The following is a 6,783-nucleotide window of genomic DNA, read 5'->3' as shown; positions in this document are numbered from 1 at the left end:
TTTTAATTGCAGAAACTGTGCAGGTCTTCTCTAAAATTTTTTTTCACCAGTAGGGAGTTTACCCCCTCCTTTATTCATTCCTGCAGAATAGTTTGATTTTCCCTGATAGTTTACTTTGTCCTGAGATAACGCCAAGTCTGTGAACCTGACAGACTGTAAAAGTGATATCTGAATGTGTCAGCATTGTTCTGCGTGGAACTCCATCAAACTGAACATTTCCTTCTACATGTATTATACCAGCAGTTTTTAAAGGCACAGCTCCACACATGCTGTGAACACTCTTTTTTTCCCCAGTACATTTACCTTTCCACCCCTCATTTTTATGTCCTGCAATGGCATTGTGGAGGAGGAAAATTGAAAGAGCTTAATGCACCCTGCAGCCTAGGGCTATGAATTCATCCCAATGGCTTGCAGAGTGTTAATGGACACTGTGCAGACCAAAAAGGGACAGGGGGAATCTGTCCCAATAGTTTTTAAAGCTTCACCTCTGTTGCTAATATCACCTCTGAGAGCTAATGAAATAGTTTTCAGACGTGGGTCTGGTCTCTGCTAATGCTCATGCTTGCGGGCATACAAGTAGTATTGCATACTCAGATGGGAAGTTTACTTGGGCAAAATTCCCACTGAGGTCAGTTGGGCTTTGTCCAGAGCAATCCTTGCCTAATAAATCCCTTAATGGTAGTAATCACTGAGTTTGGGGCTGTAGTTAAACATAGGAATATTTTAAATTAAAAAATACATGGGCTGAACTCTTCTCCTGTCTGCACTGCTCTTTCCTGCAGTAATTCTATAAAGTTACTCCCAGTCTTTGTTGGTGTACAGCTAAGTGCAGAATCAAGCCTCCTGTTACCACTTGAAATAACTCATGAAAAAGCCTCAATTATATACAATTTCTTTCAAATATGAATTTATGGCTTTAAACTAGTGAACGGCATGGCAACTAATGAGACCTGAAGTGTCTGAACCATAAAATAAAATTAAAGAAAGTTCTTATTTTTCTCTAAATGAAGGTATGATGGCAGAGTGGTTACAACATCTGGCTTTTTGACAGAGGTATAAGCTCCCTTGTCATGCTAGCAATGACTGTTTTCAAGACAGGTAGAGAACCAGATTGTGCTGGTTTGAGGCTTTTCTTGTTCAACTCAGCTGTAAGTGGGCACCAGTCGTTCCAGCTGATAGTCAAAGGGGCTGTGATAAAAGGTCGGTGACAACAACCTTTATGTTTTTTAAATATGATTTACCACAGAGTTGGCATGTATTGGCTGTGCCAGTCTGATGGGCTGAGCTGCCTTGTAAGTTGTGACCATTTTCCTACTACTTCTGCTGAGAGATGTGTATTTCAAGTGTAAGCAGATACGTCTTGTGAGAAGCAGAACTAATGAAGTCAGCTTCCCAACAGAGCTGGTTATATGCTTGTTTGATATTAGCTAAATAAGGCTATGGCTATTATAAGGTGTCAGGTAATCTCTAAAGAGAGATCTAGAAAAGTTCTCAGTCTTGGGAAAAGCTTCAAATGGGGTATGGTGTCCTCTTAAGCACTAGGATCCACACTTTAGAAAGGACTAGTAAGGTCTTTTTCTAGCTGCTTGCCTTCATGAAGCAAACTGGAATGTAAATGTCTTGAAGACTCCTGCCATTCTGTCAAGTTCTGGTAAAAACTGGCAAATCTATTGAAATGGTGGGAGGAGGCTGCCCTGGCCTGAGCTCCAAAATTCTCTGAAAGAAAAGATTTTCCAAATCATAGCACTTTTTGGTGAATGCATGCTGTCAGACATGAACTCCGAAAGGATCTGCCATGAGCAGGTTACTACTTGGTATATGAGCACATACCCTGAGTTCAGTTGTTCCAGCAACCAGTTGTGATGCTCTGAATCCATGCTACAGCCAGGCTGCAGCCAGCAGTGTGCAGGGATTAGTCTGCTTTAACTGACTCTTCACTTTCAGCTTAGGCAAAGTCTGTATGACCCTGCTATGGTAAAGCAATTAAATTTGCTTTAAAATTGGATCTGCTTCTTCTCTTGTGCCTTTTGACATCCATACAACTCAATTGCTTTGATTTTCTCTTGATTTTTCCCCAGCACAAAAGAAGTTGATTTTTACCCTTGATATGAAGTTACATTGACTTCTTTAATGCCACTACATTAGTATCATCTGGCAATGTCCAAAAGGACTAAAAGGCCTGTTTCCAGAATGAAACAAAGAAGAAATTCTCATCAGAGACGCCACAGTCAGGTACTGCTGTTAGATACTGTGATTTTCACAGAAAGTTGCAGTATAGAATATAGGAACTTGGAGAACAGTGAGGAGACTTAAATCCATATATTTCTGTAGTGTGTAGAAATTCAGCACATAAATATGTAAATATTTATTTTTCTCACTGCATTCTTGGAGTTCTTACCCAAGTCAGAGAAAGCTTCCTATTCTTCAGAGTCCTTAAGCATGTGCTTAATTCATAGAAGAAGGAATTTTAAGGAGAATTTCTGTGGAGCTCTGTGTATCTCCTATCAGCTGCTTCCATGTGGGAATCAACCATTTATGTATACAGTTCTTGACTCTGGGGCAATTAAAATCTCAGCCATAATGTTATATTAACACAGAATTTGGTGTGCCTAATGACATATTAAATCTTCCTAAATTATAGCTAAATTACAAAAAGGACTAATTTACCAAAACCAGTTAATAAATGTTTAGAAAAGGAAGATAATTGAATTATCCCTTGTTTGTCAGAGACAGATAATCTCCTTGTGAGAAATCTCATTTTTTCTGAAGCATGATTAATTGGCCTGACGAGTCAGAGATTATGACAAATTATGCAGGAGAAGATAATACATAAGTCAGAAGGAAGACTTGGGAGCAGAGAACTAGCAGCTGTTATTTGGTTTGGGGCTTGGTACCACTTCTGGATTCCACCTGACCCTTGTGTGGTTTCTTTGCTGCTGCTCCTGGAGATGAGCCATGCTGCTGTCACAGCCACCCTTTGCTTCTTTCCCCAACATGCTCAAAGCCTCAGCCCGATTCAGGTCAATAATATCACCTCCCCAAGGAGGATGCCTGAAAAACCACGTGCTTCTAGGTCAATGACTGGTTTCTACTGAATAATCAAGGGCATGAGATGAATTTTTTATTTTTCCTTAGTCATGATGGAAAGGCATTTATGACTCACACAGAAGGTCCAGTCACAGCTTCATCTTGTTACCATTAAACTCAACGGAGAAACTAAACTCTGTTGTGCCTGTGCTTGACTCCGAATGCAGTTTGTCTAAGCCCCTCAACATGGTGCACATAAAGGGCTACATTGCACAGGTCTGCACTCCTTTAGGGAAAGGCTTCAGTGCATGCAGTGGGACTGCTCAATTTTAGTGCATGTTGCTGGGCCATAGTGCTGTTGGTGCTCCAAGTTCAAGCTCCAACAATAAGCAGAGACGAGCCAAGGGTGTGATGCATGGTGGTGCACCCGGTGCAGACTACATCAGGGCACAGACTGGGGATGAGGCTGGTACTCTTTGAAAAATTTGATCCAAATGATTGAATTTTTTGTGCAATGTTGTCTACTTTCATCATCTATTTTGAAAAGCCTGGCAGGTGTTAGAACTGAATCAAACATTTATTGGTCATATTAATGTTACATCATGTGGGTTTGAGAATAAATTTCCATTTGCACCCTCTTGTATGTGTATATCATACTGTAATAGGAACTAGATTTGACTTATTGTCTCAAGAACATTATTTGGAAAATCTTATTAATTAGATCTGCATTATTTATTAATGTGCTGCATTGGTATATGGGTGATAGTGTTCAGAGATTGTAGGAATGATTGTGGGAATCATTTCTATGCAGAGGATACGGGACTGAGGCAGCAATCATATTGGGTCAGTGTAAGAGAGGTCTCAATATAGCAGGGGGAAGGGAACAGAGATGTGTAAACTCCTTGCTATTGACACTGCCTAGTAGTGGGATATACACAATCTTTACATTTATATGCCAATACATGCTTTTCATTTACACCTCTAACTCACCTCTGCCAGTCTCTAGTGGAAATCATTTGCACACATGAGTTCCCAGCAATATTTAGGGGGCTTTTCCTGCACTACATTTTGGGGTAATTTTGAGAGGAAATGCAGGGCTAGGCTTTTGTCCTTTGTAAGCCAGGAACTTCTTGGACTTGGTGTGTGTCACAGAGAAGGAACTGCCACTCCAGTAACAAGCAGGTATGGGCCTGTTGTTTTACTGAGCTTGTATTTGTAACTCTGAGAATTCAAAAATCCATAAGCATATATTCTTGACAGTTAAGAGAGTTTGGGCGGGGTTTTATTAGTACTATTGATCTCCCACTTTCTGAGCCTTTATGATGTTGCAGAGATCAGAGCTTCTAACTGTTCCCTACAGCCTCAAAAGCAAGGTATATTTTAAATTAAAGTGGGAGTTGCCACAGCTGCACGACTTGAAGACTTTGGGTCTCAAGTAGAGTATCATAGCGCAACACTCCAAGTTAAGAAATACTCTGCTTTTTCTGTTGTTCCTGACTGCTAAAATAGTGATTTGAGGCAAGCGTAAGTTCACATATCCTGCCTTTTCCTCTGCAATCACTTTTTACCCCTTCCCAACATCAGTTAGTTCTCTCTTATATCTAGTTCTCTATATCGCCTGTTCACTTATCAGAAATAAACAATTTCCCAGGCATTCCCTCCAGGTCACTGTGAACCTACCACTGTCCCCAGTCCCATACCAAACACATCCAGTCAGCTCCTCACACCAGGACCCCCTGAAGTACAGCAGAGCCGTTCCAGCTCTACTTTGGGCACTGCATCCCTTTGGCAGGAAGTAGGAGAAGCCTCTGGTGGGGAGAGGCATAAAGGAAACAGTCGGGTGCCTACAGCCTTTGAGATGTGAGGTCAGGGACCTTCCCTCAGGACAGAAAGATGTTGGAAGCCCCTAAAAGAGGAACCTGAGTTGGAATAGCAAGGTCCAGACCTGTCAGAGATACCCAGTGTGTGAGGGGCAGATTCACCTACCAGCCTGCCCAGACTTCACAGTTGCTTTGCCAGTTGTTGTTAGAACATCCTGTGAACACACAGCAGTCTTTTCTTCTAGGTAGCTGGTTTGTGTTTTGCATGCATTTCAAGGTGGCAGCTCCTATGAAGGGGTCTCTGCAGGAGCTCTTGGGCACTCAGCACAGGTTTCTGTTGCTTCCCTAGCGCCATTCTAACGAGTTTAAATATCAAGCAGCTTAAAACATACAGAGGTCGTTCCCAAAAGGAGTGAATAGTCAGTGTTTTATATTCACTGGAGCATTTCAGTCAGTTTTAATCACAACAGAATATGTTTGCATCTGGTCCCAGCCCTCCGAGTCCTCCTTCAGTACGGTGGAGTAATTGAAGAATATGATTAAAGTTAATTATTTTAATTGCCCATTGACTCAGAAAGATTTTTGATAGCACTGGGTAGGATCTGATCTGCAAAGGAAAGGCCTTGTGGATTGTCTGCATTAGCACAGATCACCACCAGCAGTGGTGTGAGGGGTGCAAATGAAACACCATTAGCATCCTGCAAGCACTGTGTGGGTTACAGCAGAGGGGAGGGTGAAGCAGGGTGGGAAACATGAGACATATTTTTATCTGAATGCAGAAGAAAGAATGTGTGCATTGTGCCACTTTGCCTGTGATGCATTTGGCCTTGTTATCAGTCCACACGGTGTTCAACCCCAGTGTAATGTCACTGACTTTGGTGAGGCTACCATTAGATGCAGCTGTGAGTGAAATCACAGGGTTTTTCTAGGGCTTGAAGCCTCAAATATGAGAATTGAAACCAAATATATATGCAATAAAGTGAAATACTTAACACCTAACTATTCCAAAAGTAGCATTTTTGTTGGAGGCAGCAGTAAAGAATGATGGTCTACTAGTTAGCTCACTCACATTGAACTTGGAAAACTTTGTCTATATTCTCTGCCCTGCTAATCCTGCACTGGCCTTTGGCACAGCATTTGGGCTGCTCCATGTCTCATTTTCCCTCTCTGTAAAGAGCGAACATGACTTCTTAGGCCTATGTGAATTACTTTCATGATGTGTGAGCATGAAAATTCATATAAATCCACTCATGTAGCAACAGAAAGGGCAAAGGCCTTTGTGGTTTTTTTTTATGTATAACAGTATGGAATCAATCTATGGAATCAACCACTTCTGACAATGGAAAAAAAATAAACCAGAAAACAGTAAATTCAACAGGATCACTTTTAGCTTAGTGACACTAAGCAGAAGTTTGCTGTAGGGTGGTAGGGTCTTCTAGGAGAGCATTGGCACATGCTTGCAATGCTCTTAGGCTTCATGTAGATGTTTGTTACTAGCCCCTGAGGCACAGAGGCTATTGGAGAAGATGGACTTCTGTCAGACCTAGGCTGGCTATATTGTAATATTCCCTGTGTGTAATGAGAGCAATTTTCAGAAGTTTGGAGCCTCTCTAAGTCCTATTTGTATAGTATAATCATCCTTTTTCTATTAGGTCTCATAGGTAAGCACATTCTTGTGTTTTCCCGTATTTGGTTCGTGAGTGAAAGCGTTTTGATTAAGTGCAGATATAAGAAACAGAAAAAATACTCCTGACTAAAATGATCTGATTTTTCATTTATAAGCATGAGAGAAGCCAAGAAAGATTCAGGTTGCAACTATTTTGGCTATTGACATTTGCCATCCTTTCTGTTTGAGAGGAGCTGAAGCTGACTCCTCTTCCTCACGCTGCTCAGAGCAGATTTATATCAGTGGGGTCTGATTTACAGTACTCCTCCC

Source organism: Chiroxiphia lanceolata, chromosome 8 (assembly GCF_009829145.1).
Source record: "Chiroxiphia lanceolata isolate bChiLan1 chromosome 8, bChiLan1.pri, whole genome shotgun sequence".
Taxonomy (NCBI): domain Eukaryota; kingdom Metazoa; phylum Chordata; class Aves; order Passeriformes; family Pipridae; genus Chiroxiphia; species Chiroxiphia lanceolata.
The sequence above is the reverse complement of the archived record's forward strand: the minus strand, read 5'-3'. Positions refer to the sequence as shown.